The sequence below is a fragment of the Aotus nancymaae genome, unplaced genomic scaffold, assembly GCF_030222135.1.
Source record: "Aotus nancymaae isolate 86718 unplaced genomic scaffold, 86718_ANA_hifiasm-v0.15.2.pri h1tg000057l, whole genome shotgun sequence".
NCBI lineage: Eukaryota > Metazoa > Chordata > Mammalia > Primates > Aotidae > Aotus > Aotus nancymaae.
The window spans coordinates 54,941,067-54,962,629 of NW_026988471.1; the positions used below are offsets into that span (position 1 = coordinate 54,941,067).

General features: G+C 41.0%; 1 long non-coding RNA gene across 1 annotated transcript in view; it reads left to right on the top strand.

Moving 5' to 3' along the window:
* LOC135269689 (uncharacterized) overlaps positions 1-18,960 on the top strand; it is a 136,318-nt gene extending 117,358 nt beyond the window's left edge. Inside the window, exons 4-5 of the long non-coding RNA XR_010337936.1 lie at positions 13,481-13,548; positions 18,875-18,960. This is a non-coding gene — a long non-coding RNA (uncharacterized LOC135269689). The remainder of the gene's footprint in view (positions 1-13,480; positions 13,549-18,874) is intronic.
* The last annotated feature ends 2,603 nt before the right edge of the window (positions 18,961-21,563 follow it).

Genomic DNA, 21,563 nt, shown 5'->3' on the forward strand with positions numbered 1-21,563 from the left:
AAAAATAGCTTATGATTATGTTTATAAAATCATAATTTCATGTATTTTAAAGTAAAATGTATTAAATTTGATTTTACTTGAGCTTACAGAAGCAAGGCTAAAGGTATTATTAAACTTCAAATTCATATTGCTAGTATCAAGAAATATTATTTTGTAAAAATGCTTTCTATAGTTGAGAAAACATGGTAAATATTGGTGTTGCAATCAAGACTTTTAAAGGACTGTATTTTAATTTTCAACATTTTAAATTTACTTCCTGCTATGAAAGAGAAAAAAGTCATGGCCTTTTTTCCACATCTTCACATTTTCTCTCTCATCATCTCCAACTTTTACAAGTTTTATTACTTTTTACATTGTTTAGGTTTATAACATTGCATTTTGTTCTGTAATTATAATTTTTGTATGCTGAAGGCAATATTTAAGTGGATTGAATTGCTGGTTTTTTAAAAGTCACATACCTTCTCTGTTCTAATTTTTATTAAAATGATTTGGCAAGTTTTCATCATCTGTTTTTTTCAGACAAGTTCATGTTAGTATGTTCCTTCAGTCCTTTCCTGGTTCATAATGCCTAATGCTTTTATGCTTGATTGCCATCTTGGGTATGACATTATTGAGTCATGCTATTTTCACCTCAGAACAATTGTTCCATTGTCTTATAGCATTGGTTAATGTTGTGGAGAAGTCTAGGGCAACCTGATCTTAACCCCTTTTGGGTTATTTGCTTTTTCTGTCCAAATGCCTGAAATAATTGTATCCCTGAAATTCAGGAGCTTGACTAGGATCTGTCTTGGTACAGAGAATCCTGTATTAAATTTTCTCATAGTACATGTTCTTTTCCACTATATATAATTTAAAAACATTTCCTTTAATTCAGCTACATTTTTTGTATTATATTTTTGAATATATTAACTATTAATATATAACTATTAATATATTAGAATATATTATCTATTAGGCTATTTCAAGAATATAAGTGTTCTTGTATCTTTCATATCAATTGTCTTTTTTTCATTGCTTTATCTTCTTAAATCTGCCTGTATCCTAAGTAGCTGAAACTTCTTTTTCTATGTAATTTTATTATCAGTGGTGCTTATTCTGTTCCTTGCTCTTCTAATTTATTTGCTGTTTCTTCCATGATACTGCTTTGATTTTTAATATGTTTCCAAAAGTCTTCGGTTTTCCTTTTCATAACACTCCTTTTTCATCATTTTATCTTCGGTTTAATATTGAATTCACATTCTTGTTAAGATGTTTTGTGTCAAGAAGTGAAGAAGGACTTGTAAGAAAAGTTTCTTCAAGTTTTTAAAAAAAAGCTAAAAAAAATCTCCATACAGTATGCTTCCTTCTTCAATAATTATGAAAAAACAATCTTCCCAATTGAATTGAAACAAAAAGGCCAGAATTATGTTGAGACACCTGCATGTTTTGATTATGATTTCCTAACTGATATTTCTGACAGAAGCCAAGACGGACAGCAAAAGGGATTTGTAGATAATCGAGGTGGACACTGGCATCTACACAGAAAGCTGACACCATTTCATCAAGTGTTTCTTTACTAGGACTTGTAAGTTTTCTGATCGTACTCAGTTTAATTCCTGGGCTTCTTGTAGGCTTTGTGTGCTTTCTGTGAAGTCCGTGTTTCTACTTTTTGCAGGTTTAAGTCCATGTACCTGCACAGATAAAGATTAAGAAACCTCCCTTTAGCCCATATTTTCTTTCTATGTTAACTGGAATACAAATATATGAGAAACTTTTAAATTAAAATTTAAATCATCACATACTGGGAATTTTCTGCATAGATTAAGCAGTTTGCCTATCTAACAATAGTTTCGATGTCAGAAGCTAAAAATAAAAAAATGAAACTGATTGAGAAAATGCAAAGAAATGCAGACTAAGGCAAATAGCAACATATTCATAAGGAAGATGCAAAGACTTAAGACTTATATGGTATTTAAACCATATTCAAGTAATAGCAAGATAATTGGTAAGAAAATTAACCAGTTTCATTTATGAGATCTCAAATTATCCTAATACTCAATGTTTTTATAGTTTCTCCTCAATGCTCTCACAGTTAGAAGGAGGTAATCCATTTCTATTACATGTGCTAAATTTTGTGGCCTCTCAAATGATGCTCAGTAATGGGCTGTTTCAGCAAATACAATCAAGTTGTTTCATTTACTTTAGCATGCAAATTCAAGTTCCCTAGAGTAGTTCAAAGCAGAAAAAGTTGCTGGCATGGCATATGCTGTTGGTTTTATTTGATTCTCCTTAGACTGAGGGTAGCAAATAATTTTTGTAACTGTATATGGAAAACATTATAACACCATGCAAATGTTTAATAGTATAGTGATTTTTGTTCAAAGTACGTTTGCCAAAGTCTCCTACTTTCTAGAAATATTTAACAAAGTATAAAATATAAATTTTATTAAATTTTGTTTAAGAGTCAATTCTCGACAGACAAGAAGGGGGAAAATCCAATTCTTGTTTAGTTTCTAAAATGGGAGAAATGTAAAAGTTTGAAAAACCTGGATATCATAAGCAACTTTTCTGTTTTCTGGTAGCTGATGATTTTTGGAGCCCTTCACTCACTAGAATCATTGTGAAAATCTGGGTCCTCTAGGGATGTATTCTGAGGGTAAAAAATGCCCTAATCTCTTTGTTTTTGTCTTTTCTTATGTTTATCACACTTTATATTGCCTTTTGAGATAGGAGGCCCGCAAGTGTTTTTTTCTGGTCACAACTCTGCTGACCAAAACAAGATTTGGTCCAGACAGAATAAAGTGAAGAAACTGTCAGGAATCTAGCAGATGATGACAAAAGTGATCCCTAGTTGCCCTCATTGCCCATTAGCACAAGACACTCCCACCAGTGCTATGACAATTTACAAATGCCATGGTAAAGACCCAGAAGTGATTACTCCTTTCCATGGCAAGGACCTGAAAGTTACTGCCCCTTTCTTAGAAAGTTCTAAATAAACTGCCCTTCAATTTGCATTGGCCCACCCCTTAGTTTGCTTCTAATTGAAAGTGGGTTTACATGAGTATAAATACAGTTGCCAACAGCCCCTTCATTGCTGACTCTGTGTGCACTGCTTATGAGTTAGCACTGTTCCACTAGCAGCAGTACTGTTCAATAACAGAGTCTAACACCATCAGTTCATCCTTGAATTCCTTCCTGGGTGAAGCCAAGAACCCTCCCAGGCTAAGCCCCATTTTGGGGACTCGCCTGTCCTGCAACACTGTCACTTGATGTCCTAGCTGCAGGCACATGCAATACCCAAAATATGTTTGTCTCAAAAAGCCAGGAGTGACAGAAAATGAATTCATCCACACAAAAGGAAATGGTGCTAGAGTTAAGATAAAAATGGGCATTTACCTCCACTTTAAACAACAGAACAAATATTTGCTTGAATATATACTGAGATGGCTATTTTGTCAAATGGTACATACAATACTTGCAATGAGTTTTGGGAGAAAAACAACTTCCAGAATAATACAGGGCAATGAGCAAGGTTTCTTAGAACTGAATCAGAGGGTGAGGTTCCACAGGAAATAGCAGTGGCTACTGTTTCTCTCAGTCGTCCTTAGATAAGCAGTTGCTTTCTGGGACTGCCTGGTCAGACCTGGAAATCCATGAGTCTAGACTTCATGGCTATACAACAAATGTCATGGCACTGGATTATGTCTACAGGAGAGGAACTGGAATGCTTGGCAGAAGGGAGGTAATCAAACTGATCCCCATGGATTAAAGATCATTTTTTTTTTGCTATGACTTCCCAATTTATCTCTGATCAGGTTTGTGAGTTCTAGAACTACAAATCCATACATCTATTTGACACCTCACAACTCACAGACATCGCAAAACTAATGTGTTTGAAAATAGGACACTTGGTTCTCTGCTACTGCCTGCTTTGTGTCTTTCCTATCTTAATAATGACACCTCTGCATGTTGATCCAATTACTCCACAGAGAAGCCCAGGAGTCATTGGTGGTAATTCTTTCCCTTATCCTACTCCATATATCCCATTTATCAGCTGTCCTGTCAATAATGTGTCTGGAATCTCTCTACTTCATTCCACTGGTTTAGGCCACCACCATCTCTCATTTAAATTAAAGCAACAGTCTCTGAATTTACAATCTGCCTTCCCAGACACACAACCTATTATCCACTTGATGCAAAGATCATCTCTCAAAAGACCTATTAGATTATGTTGCTGCCACGATCAAAACCTTTCAACAGCTTCTCAGCAAAATAGAGTTTAAAATAAGATTCAAACTTCATATTATGGGCTACAAAGCTCTGTGTGATGTGGCCCCAGCCTCCTCTTCACTCTCTGCCTCCTTGCTTCCCCTCCCTAACCAGCTCACTAGGCTGTAGTCACCCCAGTTGTCTCTCAGTGCCTCAGTGTCTCATTCTGAGCTCTTTCTCACCTGAGAGGACTCTTGCTTGATATGGCTGACCTTCTCTCTAGTAATCTTCACCTCAGCCTCTTATTTGTTTTCTTCATGACATCTATTTACATTTAACTTTATACTGGAATTATTTTATTCATTTGGTTGCTTACCTATTTCTTGTCTATGTTTGCCTACTAGTATGTAATGACTATGAGTCCAGAGACTGTCTTTGTAATTCTGTCTTTATTAGCAGTACATAGAGGGAACCCAGTAAATATTTGCCAAAGGAAGGAAGGAAGAAAGGAAGGAGGGAGGGAGGGATGGAAGGACAGAGGGAGGGAAGAAAGGAAGGAAGGAAAGAAGGGAAGAAGGAAAGAAGAGAGGGAAGGAGTAATGTGAAGTAGGCAAGACTGTGGCATAAAGACACGCTTCATGTTCTGCTGAGGGAAAAGCTGGAGCTAAGACATGTGGTGAATCTATAATTAAAAACCAAAAGCAAAAGAAAAATGCAGCTTGGTGACCAAATCCCAAATCTCATAGCTGGGAAAGTCACCTTGACAGGGAAGTGATTTCAGAACAATAAACTTGTCACACTCATTAATTAGGAGGTAATTTAAGAGGTTATAGAAACGAGTAGGGATGAATATCAAAAGGGCTTGGACAACTTTACAAATGCTGGTGTCATATAAGGACACAAAATGAGGCCTGGATGACAGGAAGGGTGAAGGCCTGAGGAAGAGCTACCATCCATTTTCTTTTTGGAGGGTCATAGCTCTTGTTGGCCTCTGTGCTGAATTCATTGTGCACCAGCAACCAGCACATTTTATCTTTAAACTGAGAGCTGTATGAAGTGCTTTATCCTCCCAAGTCAACTGGTGAACACTCCTGCTTTCCTAGTGAGAGGACAGAGTCTTGAGAAGCTGAGTGACCAGCTGCACATCCCATTTGGCGAGGGAAGAGCTAGGAAATGAAATGAAAGCAGTGCTGTCACCAGAGCCCCAGCTCCTACCTTCTGTTCCCACCCCAATTAATATTCAGCATCCCAAGCCCTAGAGAAAATGACAAGATAGAGGAAATTGCATTTAGCATCTATTTCTCCATCCTTTATTCTGTTAGGTGGTCTCTACCCAGGCCCCCTAATCAGTTCTCAGAGCTCAACCCTGGTTGGAGTCCCTTTAGAAAGAATGAAAGCTGATAAGTCATTAACACCTTAGCATGAATTATCTAATGACCCTACAGGAAAACTGACCTTTGTGAGTTGAAATATTTTGGCTAGAGGCCTTCCCCTCCCCCTCACATCTCAGACTGCCACTCCTGGGTCCTAGCTGGCTAATGAGCATGTGTGGGCAGAGGAGTTCAATAAAGATTGACTGATTTATTGATCTGTGGGAGCAAAGCTGAGCTTAATCTTCCCTTGCAGCTGCTCCTTTCCTTGCACATCTCTGGAGACTTGTGTTTGGCCCTGCCCAACATCACCATGCATAGCCTACCCTACTCCTTTGAACCAAGTGTTACTGGGAGTTTGATGTGAATTTAACCAGTGGCAGAGAAACATCTAGAGACCCTAAAGAGGGACACAAATCTGTGGCTCCAGGAGTTTTCATATCACATTCAGGGAAAGCTGGCCAATGTCTTTCTCACTGTCAGAGGGGCACAGAAGGAATAACACTAATTCCCCAGAGAAAGACAACCCAAAGCATCTCTAGGTACCTGCCTCTATGTACAAAGCCATGAAGAGGCTGGGAGTGGCTCACAGACTGTGGCATGTGGGAGGAGAGGTGGTACTGGAGCTCTGGGTCCTTTTTGACCCCAAGCTGGTGTATTAGTCCATTCTTGCTTTGCTATAAAGAAATCTGATAGCGGGTAATTTATAAAAAATAAAGAGGTTTAATTGGCTCATGGTTCTGCAGGCCATACAGAAAGCATGGATGCATCTGTTTGGCTTCCAGGGAGGCCTCAAGAAACTTTCAATCATGGCAGAAAGTGAAGGGGAAGCACATACGTCTTACATGGCCAGAGCAGGAAGGAGAGAGAAAGCAGGGGAGGTGCTACACACTTTAAAAATAACCAGATATCATGAGAACTCACTCTTGTGACACAGTAATGAGGGGAAAATCTGCCCCCATGATCCAATCACCTCTCACCAGGCTCCACCTCTAACATTGGGGATTACAATTTGATGTGAGATTTGGACAGGGATACGGATCCAAACCATATCAGCTAGGGAAGGAGAAATGCCAGGGTGACTGCCCCGGCTAGTTGGTGGAGGAGGCTCAGCATCCAGGTGGAGCAGAGCCCCCAAGATGTCTTCTGAGCTGGGCTGCTGTGTGCAGAGCCTCATCTGGGCTGAAAGCCTCCTTGCCACCCAGTGCTTAGGATGTGGTGTGGCTCTGGTGAAAGTGGCAGTGGTGGTAGAGCCATCTCTAACTAGGAATGTTTGTCTTCAAGGTCCATACTGCACACCCCATGCTTAATTCTGGGGCTGCTCTTTGCAAAGGACATGAGCAATTACTCAATGACTGTCATATAAGCAAGCATGGAAGTAACTGGGGCTATTTATCCTAGACACAGAGGGAGTTAGAGGGTATTCGAGAGGCTACTTCAAATACCACTGGGATTGTCACACAGACGATGGCTCTGACTTGCTCTGTATCTCCCCAGAGGTTGGTATTAGAACCAATGGGTAGAATATGGAGAGAAGAAGATGAATCTCATCTAAAGAAGAATTTTGCTATGACCAAAGCCATCTGAAATGGAGCAGGCATTCCCAGGAGCATGATGAGCTGCCCATCCCTAGGAACATTCAAGAAGAGGCTGAGGGATTAGCTTGAGTATTAAAGTGCTCAAGCATTTGATGAAAGATTAGGTTAGACTACTAAGGGCCCCTGAACCTCTGAGGTATAGAATTCCTAGAAATCAGGATGGTAGCAGCATCTGTCTGTTTGTCTAAGACCAGGATAGGTGAAAATCCTTAGAACTCTGTATTGAAGTATAGCTGGGCACCAAATTGTTTGCTTTCCTGCAGAAAGAGGACATCGTAGAAACTTTCAAATGCAGCCTTTTAGCACTGAGGCTAAATCTGACTTCAGAGTTTCATTTTCAAATAGGCCCAAACTCCAAAGCATGGAAAGACAGCATCTTAGTGAAGGGAACTTGCCTTTACTTCATAACTAGAATGTTTTATGCCTTCACTGTCCCATATTTTAGCCACTATCTACATGAGGCTATTGGACACTTGGCATGTGCCCAGTCTGCATTGAGATGTGCTGTATCAAATACACATGATTTCAAAGATTTAGTGTAACAAAAGGAATTTAAAATATCTCATTTATATTTTTATATTGGTGACATGTTAAAATAATATTTCAGTATGGTTGGGCTAAATAAAACCTATAAATAAAATTAAAGTCATCGGTTTCTTTTCTTTTTTAAAAAAGTGTAGCTATTAGAAATTTAAAATCACATATGTGGCTCACATTCTATATCTATTGAACAGTGCTCTTCTAGATCCAGGATAAGTATTTCTGTTCATTATCTTATTTAATCCTCACAACTATGACCTGAAGTAGAAGACACTAGAATTTAGGGAGATTGAATATCTTGCCCAAGGCCATACATCCAGTAAGTTGCTGCCTTGGGATTTGAACCCAGGCCCCATCGACTCTGTGACCACATTCTTCCACCACATGATGCCATTATATTGATGTCCTCTTTAGGGAATTGCTGCTATGTTATAAAATGCTAAAGGAAGGAAGATAAGAAATGGTTGCAGACATGCTGACAGCAGCTAAATTACATAATTAAAAATGCAGGAGGCTTCAGAAGTATGTGCATAGGCTCAGGAATAGACAGTGAACCTGGCTCCAAATTAATCCATGTCTGCAGGTAAGAAAGCCTGCAATCCTGGAAGATTGGAAATGCATGTCACTAGGGAAATTTTAAAGTATCAGAGATAGAGGGGCATTCCAGGGATAAAGATTCTGAGCTCTGTGGCCTGGATTTAAGCAGAGGCAGGAACCCCACTCCACCACATGAAAAGCCTAAATGCGAACACTCTCTGCTGGGCTGGGTGTTGGGATCACTGATGGAACAGGTAGAAAGTGAGAGATTAGGGAGTGTCCTCGGACAATTTAGTAGCCTCCTTGATTCTGGCTCAACAAAACTTAATATCAAAAATAACCATGCTGGATGGGTACAGTGGCTCATACCTGTAATCCCAGCATTTTGGGAGGCTGAAGCAGGAGGATTGCTTGCGGCCAGGAGTTCAAGACCAGCCTGGGCTACACAGCAAGACCCTAATCTCTACAAAAAGTGAAATGAATGAATGAATGAATGAATAACCATCCTATATATGGGACTGCTGTATCTGACTCAAGGGGCATTTTCACTTTTCTTTTCCTGTTAGTGTAGTGAGGCAGGCTTGGACCTTTTTGGACGGGGTTCTTCATGTTTCCCCATAAACACAAATTCCCCTGTGTCTTGGCCTTTCCCTGGTGCTTCCTTAGAAGAGAGAGTGCTGCTTTTTCTAGCCTTGTTGGATCGTGGGGGTCTCTAAGCCAGGCTTCTGGTGGGCTAACGGCTGCATGTTGGGGGACCCTCCAGGCTGTTCCACACAAAGGTTTCTCCTGGGGATCATCTGTCCATGTGCTTACAGTTAGAAAAACAGAAGGCAGCCCTAGGCTGTTGAAGGCAGGAAAATCAATGACAGGCATTCTGCAGTTCTGAGTTAAATAAATAAGTAAAATCACTCCCAAATAATATTCAGTTGAGAAGATTCATGAGCAGCAAGGTAAATGGCTTATACAAATGGCCAACTGAGGAGAGAAGGAAACCATGATAATGATTTTGCCAGCCCAAAGGGAAGTGGAAGCAGAGTTAGAAAGAAGTGATTGACTTACAATTACACTGACTAGGGATCCTGGGGTTTGTGACCGCTGAAAATTACTCAAGTTTTCCATAGCCCTAAAGCAGCAACAAAACCCCCAAAGCCCAATGCTCCAAAGTGATTGGCTACATATAGTCAATTATAGGTCACTCAGGAGGATGTGGGGCATGAGGAAGGGGCAGTGGGATGCTGACCAGCTCAGGAGGTTCTGGGCAAATCTGTAGGTGGAGCTGTTTTAAGGACAACACCACCCAGTACCACAGAAGAGGGTGTGGAGAGACAGGAGATCAGTCAGAAAGAGAAGAATTTTCATGCACAAGCTGTAGAGAAAATCTGAGGGCCCAATCCTCCTGGTTTCTGAGGGCTCCAGAATGATGTAGCAGAGCCCAGCAGATAGGACAAATACATGACCCTCAGCTCAGACCTACAGTTCCTTCAGCTCTGCATTCTGAATCTGGGAGAGACTTCCAGAATAAACTTAAGGAAATGCAGCTGTTTTCCTTGAATGACATCCTCAGAAGCCTGGGGCTGCACCTGCAGACTGACTCTAACAGGCCTGCCAACTGGGGATTTTATCCAACCCTTGTGGGTCCCGCTTTTATTCCTAGTCAGTTTCTACTAGTAGCACCATTAGCAGTAAGGGCTGTGATCAATCAGAGGTGAGAGTGGGGCAGGGAAGGCCAAGAGAGGCCCTCTATTGGTGGAAGGTAGAACAAGGCTAGTGTACCTCTGAAGATAATCCTGAACTCCCTTAGCCCCAACAATTCCATCAAAATTTTTATCAGGTCCAAAACGAGGTAAATTAATAAACCTGTTTTCTGTTTATTTTCCCAGTCCACAGAGTAAGTAATTAATGTACATGAAATAAATGCCTGAAAGCTATAAAGTGATGGCTTTGCAGTTACGTTTTTCCAATGGCCATTTATTGTATTTCTTCTGAAGTCAGCACGCAATGGTAAAAGGGAGACTTATTGAACTAACCGCTTTGCAGGTGCTCCTGCTCCATTCAGATTCTCCCCTCCATGGAATGACCAGTGAACATCCATTAAGTTATGTCAATCAGGCTAGAAAAATACACATCTTCCTTTTCTAACAAGGGGGGCACATTATTTTAGCCTTCTAAGGTGAGCCTTCTAGACTTCCAGACAGGGGCTGAGCAAAGCTTGTCACTTGACAGCAGCTCCAGTACAAACAGTGAAATGATAGCAAGAATTTGAAAGCCCAGTATAAGATGCCCAAATGGCATCTGGGCTTAAAAAGGGCTTAAATATTAAAACGAGTTCAGCATCTTCTCTGGCCCCACCTCTTTCTCAGAGCAGTATAGAAAGCAAAACCCCCACAGATGCAGCTCTGCCACACAGTGTTAGTAAGTAAAGTGCAGAGCAGGTCACAGTATTTCTACTTCAGATTAATGATCCTATTCAGCACTGTCTCCTTAGCAGGAAATTAGAAGTGTAGGAAGGAGCAAATAGTGATTCATACTGTGTGACTCTGAGTATTGGCACTTGTGCTAGTTAAAAGCTAAGATATTGTTTTGAAACAAAATAATTGAGTCTGACTTATTTATGGGATAAAGTGTTACCCATAATAAGAGATTATTTTTATAAAGCCAGCTGTTACATACCCATATGTTTGAAAGACAGGAGAACTGACCTTTGCCCATTTTGTGTTTGCTGAAACTCTGTTAGAAACAGTAATTAGGGGTAATAGGCTGGTAGGATCTTATATTTTTCTAGTACTTTGCTGTTGATTCTATATCTTTTTTCGGCCCCTCAACATTTCTCCCCACTGGGGCTTAGTCCTCATCTTCCATTCTCTACTCTGCACACTAATTTTTCAGGGAACTTATTTAATTTGGGGGCTTTATTTGCCTCCTGTTTGCCTTCAACCATGACCTTTTTCCCATGTGTTGCCATCTCCCACTCTCCAACACACACACACACACACACACACACACACACACCCTTCAATTTGATTCACATAGACATATATGAAACTCAACTCATTGTTGCCCATGTATATTTCATTGCTTCTCTAAAAACCTGTTTATGGCCATGCATATCCATTCCTCCTTCTTTGCCTTCCATATCTTTTTCTTGTTGTTGTTTTAGATGGAGTCTCACCTGTTGCCCAGGTTGGAGTAAAGTGGTGTGATCTTGGCTCACTGCAACTTCCACCTCCCAGGTTCAAGTGATTCTCCTGCCTTAGCCTACAAGTAGCTGGGACTATAGGAACACACCACCATGACAAGCTAATTTTTTGATTTTTAGTAGAGACAAGGTTTCGCCAGGTTGGCCAGGCTGGTCTTGAACTCCTGACCTCAGGTGATCTGCCCACCTCTGCCTCCCAAAGTGCTGGGATTACAGAGGTGAGCCACTGTGCCCAGCCTGCCTTCCATATCTTATCTGTCACCAAGAGCTGCCCCTTCCTTACAGGATTCAGTCCTTCTCATTCATTACTTCATTCAGTATATAAGCTTGGCTCAGTCTCTTGTTTAAGAGAGAAACAATTTCTTTGAATAAAAACGATGAAAACTCCAGTCTTTGGGCTTGCCCAATAAACCTTACCCTATGAGGATGCAATCTTTGTTGTATGCTCTAGGGATGTGTCCACTCGCAGATCACACACTCAAAGAATGTTGATAAGAATTGAGAAAAGTTGAATGAGCTTCAGAAATAAGAGCATTGAGATGTTATTCCCAGCCCGAACTCTAAATTGGAATATCCTGGGGAGCTTTTTAAAAATGAAGATTATGGTCATGTGTGGTAGCTCATACCTGTAATCCCAGCACTTTGGGAGGCTGAGGTGAGTGGATGTCAGGAGTTTGAGACCTGATGTCAGGAGTTTGAGACCTGATGTCAGGAGTTTGAGACCAGCCTGGCCAACATAGTGAAACCCCATGTCTACTAAAAATACAGAAAACTAGCCCCGACATGGTGGTGGGTGCCTGTAATCCCAGCTACTTGGGAGGATGAGACAGGAGAATCACTTGAACCCAGGAGGTAGAGGTTGCAGTGAGCCGAGATCGCACCATTGCACTACAGTCTGGGCAACAAGAGCGAAACTCCATCTCAAAAAAAAAAAAAATGCAGATTACTCTTAAATCTCAATCTCACCTCCCAGCACTTTCCCTCTTGCACACTCTCCTTCTACCAGTCTTCTTGCTATTCCTGGAACACAATGACCACTTTTCCTCCCCAGGGCCATTGCATTTGCTAATTCCTCTTTATAACTCTCTTCACCTAGATATCTGCATTGGCTTGCTCCATACCCTGTTTGGACTTCTCTGCTCCCCAGAGAGGTAATCACACTATCTAAAACAGCATGCTTACATCTGCTCACTTTTATTCTGCCTTTCTTTAGATCAGTTGTTACATTATATATTTAAAATTTTTTGGCTTATTGCCCCTTCTAAATAGTGAGTTCTGTGAGGGCAGACATTTTGTCTAGTTGGGTTACTGTTTTATTCTCAGAGCTAGAAAGATGCTTCCCATATTGTAGGCACTCAAGCAATGCTTGTTGAATCAGTGAATAACAGATGGATCAGAGATGCTGAGTTAATATAGGAAGTCTTGTTCTAAAACAATGGTTCCTATTTTTTTTTTTTTAATTGGAGTCTTGCTCTGTCGCCAGGCTGGAGTGCAATGGCACAATCTTGGCTCACTGCAAACTCTGCCTCCCAGGTTCAAGCGATTCTCCTGCCTCAGCCTCCTGAGTAGCTGCGATTACAGGTGTGCACCAGCACGCCCAGCTAATTTTTGTATTTTTAGTAGAGATGGGGTTTCACCATGTTGGTCAGGATGGTCTCAAACTCCTGACCTCGTGCTCTGCCCGCCTTGGCCTCCCAAAGTGCTGGGATTACAAGCGTGAGCCACCATGCCTGGCCAAAACAATGGTTCTTAAAGCTTAGTCCTTGGACCAGCAGCTTTAAAACTGCTAGAGACATTGTTAGAAATGCACATTCCTGGGCTTCACCCCAGACCTGCTAAATCAGAAACTGGGAGGCAGCTGTGTGTGCTTCAACAAGCCTCCAGGTAACTCTGGAGAGTTACTAAAGCTTGAGAACCAATGCTCTAGATCATTGTTTCGGTGCCATGTTATCTTTTCCACCTATCCCTCTTTGTCAATACCATACAAAATATCTTACAGAACTCATATTTGACACTCACACTGACCTTAGACTATTCTTTGATTGTTTCAGGTTCGCTGGGTCAGGGAGCTGGCCCGTGGTCCTCAGGCATCCAGGGATGACTCAGACTACATTTGTTGGTTAGTTGATTTTGCCATATTCCATATATATATATATATTTGGTTTTAAGTACCATAAGGAGAAAGGTTATACTCTTCCACTGAGAGTTAGTACAAGTATATATTTTATTAGGATAGAGATATTGATAAAAAATACTTGTAGGTTGGTTAATTTTGATTGGTTGTTTATTATGTGTTAAGAATGTAGTAAAGTAATTAAGGGCATGGGCTTAGGAGTTAGATTTGGGCTGGACTAGCCCTTAATTGGGCAATAACGCCTGCCTCAGAGGGTTGATAGCACTGGGTTCAATTGGTACTCAAAGTAGATGTTAATAACAGTAATATATTGGCATTTTTAGAACATAAAATAAAAATATTTATTATGCTGGTGCATGCTTGAGTGTAATTATTAAAGCAGAAAGCTGACAGCAGAAAGTTTATTTTAGGACAGTAGTTCTCACAAAGTAGTGTTCAGACTAGCAGGCTCAGCATCACCTGGAAATTGTTAGAAATGCAGATTCTCAGACCCCACTCAGATCTACTAAAACAGAATGTTAACAGTGGATTTAGCAATCTATGGTTTTAACAAACCCTCTGGGTGATTCAGATTCATGCTCGAATTGGGGAAGCCCTGCTCTAAAATAATGTACACACACTCTCCACACCACACATCCCTTGTATATGGTGTGCTTATTTTGGGAAACAATCTATTAACAGATGGGAGGACCATGGTAGCCAACAACTAGATAATCCCTGCTGAGGGATAAGTCAATAGGGTCCAGGTCATTCGAATTTGGGAAACACACTCAATTCCTGGTTCCTGTATAAACTCATTCAGTGGACTAGCTTTCTGACAGGCCTTTGAAAAATGAGGCCCCTGGTAACAGCCCTCTCCTTCAAATATTTCCCTGGCCTGGAGCAATTGAACAGCTGAGCAGGAAACTGGACCTGAAGTTCTGTTAACCCTTTAACTGTGCTAAAGCACAGGAGCAATTTGTCTTGCTGAAGAGATTTTATTTTCAACCTCTTTCCCTCTCACCGCACTACAAAGGAAAACTGCCTCTTGGAATATCTCCTGGTGGAGCTTTGAGCTTCCGTGTCTGTGTGATTGAAAACAGCCAGGTCAGAGATCAACCGAGGTGAAAGGTCCTTACAAATTAAATGCAGCTGCTGAATCTCCTTGTGCTTAAATAGCATGAAAAAAAATTCTCCCAAAGAAGCAGCTCCCATTTTCTCCTTTCTCATTCCCCTCCAAACATTTCTTAATGAACTACATCATCTATGAGCCTGATGGTTTTAAAGCTGAGTATAACCCAGCTAGAAACTATCAGAACTGAGTCGGTTAAGCCACTTTCGGAATGCTTTGGTCCTTGTGTTGGTAAGTTGGGGCTTTTGTCAGTCCAAGTTCGTATTGTTGCTATTTATGAAAATATCAAATCCGTGGTAAAGTCAAGCCAGTTCTTCAATGCCAGGCAGGACTATGTTGCTGAACAAACACTCTTCATTTATTGATAATTGTGGTGTTTTTTCCGTACGTACATTTTTTTCTTTATTGTCCACATGTGCTTTGTAGATTTTCTATGAAAATGGTGAATTCTAGACCAGCATCTCCCATCATCTACTCAGGTGTTTCTCAGGGAACTCAAGGTAATTTGGATGTGAGTTTACACAAAAAGCAATTGGGTTTTTAATCTTATTTAACTCATATCTCCTAGAACTCAGTAACTCTTGGCTTGGCGAAGTGGCTCACACCTGTAATCTCAGCAATTTGGGAGGCCCAGGCAGGCGGATCACTTGAGGTCAGGAGTTCAAGAGCAGCCTGGCCAAAATGGCAAAACCCTGTCTCTACTAAAATACAAAAATTAGCCAGATGTGGTGGCATGTGCCTTTAATCCCAGCTACTTGGAGGCTGAGGAAGGAGAATCACTCGAACCTGGGGTGTAGAGGTTGCAGTGAGCTGAGATTGTGCCACTGTATTCCAGCCGGGGCAACAGAGTAAAACTGTGTCTCAAAAACAAAACAAAATAAAACAAAAAACAAAAGAACCCAGTAACTCTTTATTGAGGAAGAACAGTTTCTGTTTCTAAAGTTGAGAAGTTTTAAATTTAGAAAACAGAATAGAAACCAAAAAAAAGTGTCCAAGCAAATACCTTTTTAATGATAAGAATCCCCTGCACTCAAACCCAAACTAATTCTGATGAGGTCTTTGTGGTATTTAGCAAAATGCTTTGCTCACAGGAGATACTCAACATGTTTTCTGATTCAATGTTACTTACAAATGTGAATTTTAGCCACCAAAAGCATAAAAACTGGAATGACAATATAAGACATTCCATTTGTAGTAAAATGAGAATCTGTTAATCAAATTTGAATTTGTACTCTGTTGGTATAGATGATGGAAGAAAATGATGCTGGGCAGGTGAGTCCCAAAATGGGCTTAGCCTATGAGAGTTCTTGGCCTTTTCCAGGAAAAAAAATTCAAGGGCAAGCCAGAGGTAGAAGAAAATAGCTTTATGGAAGCAGCAGTGTTACAGCTGTAGCGATGTGATAGCTCCATGACTGCTCCTGCAGAGCAGGCCTGCCTAGTTGGCCAAGGGTAGCAGCTCAGGGCCATTTGACAGTCATATTTGTACCTACTTTTTATTACATATTGATTAAAGGGCAGTTTATGCATAAATTTCTAGGCAAAGGGTCTTGGGTCAATGCCATGGAAAGGGGCAGGAACTCCCAGGTGTTGGCATGGCAATGGTAAACTGGCGTGGCCCACTGCTGGCCCTATCTTACAGAAAGCTACTTCCACCTGATCTGTGTTTTAGCTAGTCATCAATTTGGTCTGATGTCTCAGCCCTACCTCTGGAGTTGAATTTCCATCTCCTGGCTCAAAAGCATTGCATTCCTGGTTTTAAGTGAATATATCTATGTAGAGCAGTCAATATGGGTCCACTGCTCCCACATAGTAAGTGTTTGATGGATATGACTTTCCTTTTCCTCTGCCTCTAAGGTGAATGATGGTGTGGAGGAAAGGTTTCAGAATCATCTGCAAAAGATTTCAAATCCATTTGTGCACTGAGCTTTATATATAGACAGATTAAACACCATCTCTGTACAGGGAGTTTCTAATATGGGTTTCCCAAATACCAGTATACACACTATTGTGAAAAGTAAAATACACATTTATCTATAACCATTATAACATTCATTGTAGTTTTTTGCCATCCTATGTTTTCTCAACCATTGTCTGAGAAATTTATTTTTCATCTTTTGTTTTAGGTTCAGGGTTACATGTGCAGGTTTGTTACGTAGGTAAACTCATGTTGCGGGGGTTTGTTCTACAGGTTATTTCATCACCCAAGTACCAAGACTAGTACTCAATAGAGTTATTTTTTTTAATCTTCTCCCCGCTCCTACCCTCCACCCTCAAGTAGGCCCCCACATCTGTTGTTCTCTCTGTGTCCGTGAGTTCTCATCACTTAGCTCCCACTTTTAAATGAGAACATATGGCATTTAGTTTTCTGTTCCTGTGTTAGTTTGCTTAGGATAATAGTCTCCAGCTCCATTCACGTTCCCACAAAAAAACATGATTTTGTTCTTTTTTTAATGGCTGTATAGTATTCCATGGTATATATGTGCCACGTTTTCTTTATCCAATCTGTCACTGATGGGCATTTAGGTTGAGTCCATGTCTTTGCTATTGTGAATATTGCTGCAATGAATATTCATGGGCATATGTCTTGATGGCAGAATGATTTATATTCTTTTGGGCATATACTCAGTAATGGGATTGTTGGGCCAAACTTTTGGGTAGAAGAGGTTTCCTTCTATTGAAAAAGCAGGGTGAATGGCTATTCCATAGCATTGCCTAAGGCAAGGCTTCCCACATATAGTCCTAAACCCTGGTGATTTCTTTTTAAAATGCAGATTACCATGCTCCATCTATGACTCTTTGGATTAGAATGTATCAGGTGGGGACCTAGTAATCTGCTTTTTATAATACATTTCCTCATGTCCATTTTCTTGTGCACTGAAGTTTGAGAACTATTGGCTTAACGGAATTAGAAAATACCTTCACACAATCGGGAGTCCTCTCCAGATGGATGAAGTTTTGTTTTTTCAGATTTTACTTGAAGATGGAATATCTCTTACCTTTTAAATCTATACTGTCCAGAAACTTGCTAGAATATCTATCAATCATGCCAGATAGTCTAGTGACAGTTTTAAAGTGTTATAGTCCTGCTGGAACTCTAAAACCAAAGAGAAATGGTTTTGGATCACCTACAGAGGTGGCTTAGTCACATAACTATTTGCCTTCACTTGTGTAGACTGAAATACCATGCAAAATTAAATTACAGCAGGGGAGGAAAGCTGGACCACAGATCTGAAATCATTAACAACTCCTGGGAGCATTCACCTGATTTGTGTATATTTACATATAATCTTCAGTAAAACTAGGAAACCCTTACCACCATCTGTGTGCTATAGCAAAGTGCAGGGGCAGCAAAATCTGTTTTATGTTTTGACACTCCTGTCTGTAGCAGCTAGACATTTCCAATCAATTCCAACAATCCTTCCCTTTGAGCCAGAATATTTACGTGTCAGAATTCTGTGCTTCAGGCAGCTGTTACTGGGTGGGATGATTGGAAGATTAAATATATTTGCTATGTTTGGGGTGGTAAAGAGGATGGGCTCTGCAGTCAAATGTCTTAGAAGGTTCAAATCCCAGTCTTGCCCCTTATGAGTTATGGGATATAGAGCGAGAGTACCTCTTTGAGCTTGTGACCACATCCTTCCAAGCTGTACTAAGAAAAACAACTAGAATTTTTTTGGAGCCTTTTATTGTCAGGTATCCTAAACAATTTACATGCATTGTTTCTGTCTTTCTGAGTCCTATGAGGAGCCCTATGAGTTCTATAAGCAAGCATGGAGGATTTCACAGCAACATGCATCCTTGTTGCAGCCCCTTCTCTGGGATTATGGCTTTTATTGGCCACATTTATTGAAGGCTTCATGAATGCAAGAGATCATTTTAAGCACTTTATGAGGAGTAACCCATTTAACCCTCACAAGAATTCCAAGAGGTAGGCGTTCTTAACTCCAGTTTATATATGAGGTGCCTGAAGCTCAAAAAAAAGGTTAAGTAACTTATAAGGGGTGGAGTTAGACCATTGCTTCTCAAAATGAGGTCCTGGGCCAGCAGCAGCAGCAGCACCAGGAGCACCAGGAATTTAGGAAAAATGCAAATTTTCAGGCTCCTCTCCTGAACTCCTGAATCAGAAACTGCGGGTGGGGCCCAGAAATCCTGTGTTTTAACAGGCCCTCCAGGTGATTCTGAGATACATTAAACTTTCAGAACCAGAAGTTTTCAGACAAAGGAGATTGTCAGGACAAAGAGAAGTACACGGAGTGAGATTGTGACCTGAAGATGTTAGAAAACGGCCCATCCCTGGGAAGGAAGTACAGGTGAGTGCCTTTTTAAGAACTTTCTGCTTCCTTTCTGTATTTCCTTCTAGTATCTGTCCTGGAATTCTGTATGTACTTTTTTCTGTTAATGAGGAAAATTGTTTTGTTTTGTTTTGTTTTTTTACTTTGTGCTACACGTTTCAGCAGAATAAAAAAAAAAGGAAAAACTGAGTCTCCTTTCAAATCCACGCTCTCCTTAATTTATAGGGCAAATGTGAGTTCCTGCATTTCACTTCGCACAGGTTCTTTGTCTTCTCCTGGTCTGTCAAGTCAGTTCAGCAAATTCTGACCAACTAGGAGGGTTTTGAACTCTATCTGCTAAATGAATTTGGAAGTGCCTTGTTAGAGGACTGCAGCATGTAATAAAAACGAAATAAAAAGATGGATGTGCACAAAGCCCAGGGCTAAGTACTGCGTAGTCACTGCTTCATTGAATCCTGGTAACGATCTTATGCAGGGTAACTTACGATTGACTCCAATGTAAATGAGGATGCTTATCACGCCTTATCAATGCTTACCAACCCTTCATTTTGAAAGTGACCTAATCTGCTGAGTGAGCTGCAGGGCCAGGATCCAACACCAGGTATGTCTGATGCCACTCCCGACTGTCTTAGTAACGTGCATTATGTGACAGAGGAAGAAGGAGTGACAGAAGTCTCAGGCCACTGACATCACTAAGGTAGAGAAGACAGAATCTGCTGCTTAAGGGTTTTTGGAGAGAAACTAGAAGCTAGGATTTAGAGACTCTCCTTGGATATTTCATCTTGATTTTCCTTCAGCTCAGGCAGAAGATCAAGAACCCAGAAAGGCTCTTAAACTGTTCTTTGTTAACTGGATTCCATCTGACTGCCGTTGTTTAATTTTCAAAAGGACAGAGAAAAGATTTCTTTTTAAGATGCTACACTGTTTTGAGTGCTAAGAAGGAGATGTTTTAGCACTCATAGAGACAGGAGAGGAATTAGCAGCCCTGTGCTGACTTGAAAATCAGATTGTAAGCCCCAGTGTCCCTGTGGGGTGATCTGGGGGCAGCCCACCTCATAAACTCTATGGTGAGGCTTGGGGATGACAGAGTAGTCATCCCAAAAAACCACTTGTATTTTCCAAGTGCCCAGTGGTGTAATTTGCCTTTCTGGGATAGGTGTAAAGAAGGAAAACAATTCTTTCTTTCTAATTCTAGAAACTGCCGGTTACCTGCATCTGCTGCCTTCCTGACATCTAATAGATTTGTTCTGCTTCTGCAAACATAAGCTAGTGACACATAAATACCCAGCCAGAGCAAGTTATAAAAAGACAAGACAACACCCAGCTCAGCATTGACCTGTATCATCGAAGTTTGCACAGACTTTCTCTAGTTTTGGCATTGGGGCCCTCCATAGTTTGCGTTTCACTTCTCGAGCTCCAGGTCCCTTTGCTGCAGCACTTTAGCTTCCTATGTTCACTGCAGACTTCCCTTTTCTAACAATCAGTTTTGGCCCCTTGTCTCCAGGCCTCACCTATGGTTTTCCTGGACATGCTTGTGAGATTTGCTTTGCACCCACATATCATCTGTAGTAGGGGATATCCCTGCATTCTACACTCTGACAGTGGAGTAAACCTTTCCATAGGAGGGAGTCAATTGCCTAGTGTGATAGAAATTTCCCAGCTCCTAAAATCTGGGCAGTAATTTCAGAGTACCTAAGAGTCACCTGGGGTCTTTGTTAACATTCAGATTGTCCGGTGTGATAGAAATTTCCCAGCTCCTAAAATCTGGGCAGTAATTTCAGAGTACCTAAGAGTCACCTGGGGTCTTTGTTAACATTCAGATTGTCCGGTGTGATAGAAATTTCCCAGCTCCTAAAATCTGGGCAGTAATTTCAGAGTACCTAAGAGTCACCTGGGGTCTTTGTTAACATTCAGATTGTCCGGTCCTGCTGGCCCACAGTCCTGATTCCATAGGTCTGAGATAGAGCCCAGGATTAAACATTCTAAGAAGCAGCTGGGGGGTCCACATGCTTCACTTTGAGAATTAGTGATTTGGTTGTGGTATTAGAGTCTTAGTGTCACATCCAGCCTTTGGTTGGCAGGAGTCACAGGCAGGGGTAGGTGGGTGGTTACATTGATGTCCAAACTGGAAGAGTCAGGTGAGGGGCTGGGAAAAGTCTCAGGGGAACACATTCCTCTTTTCCTCTTCCATGCCTGTCCCTCCTCCTTCCCTTCTAAAAGAAAATTTTTAAAGGACCTCTTACAAGGAACTTTGTAATGACAGTTGGGGCTGAAGGGGTCTGGAGAGCTCCGAGCTGATCCTCTTTTCCCCTTTATCCCTTGAGAAAGCTCCTAAGGCAGATCTATGGACACTGTGGGTTCCTTCAGGAGTAGTTTGAAAATTAACATAATCTAACTCCCATTTTCCAGATGAAGAAACTGAGACTCAAAAGGGGGACTGATGAGAAGCTGACCAGAGGCATACCTGGATCATCACCCAGGCCTCCTCACTCTCAGCTCTTTGAGATTTTCCCAGCTAGATTCTGGGAACAAGCATGTCTATCATGAGGTCCGTGGATGTTCTAGGGGAGAAAGGGGTGAGCTGTATAACCAAGGAA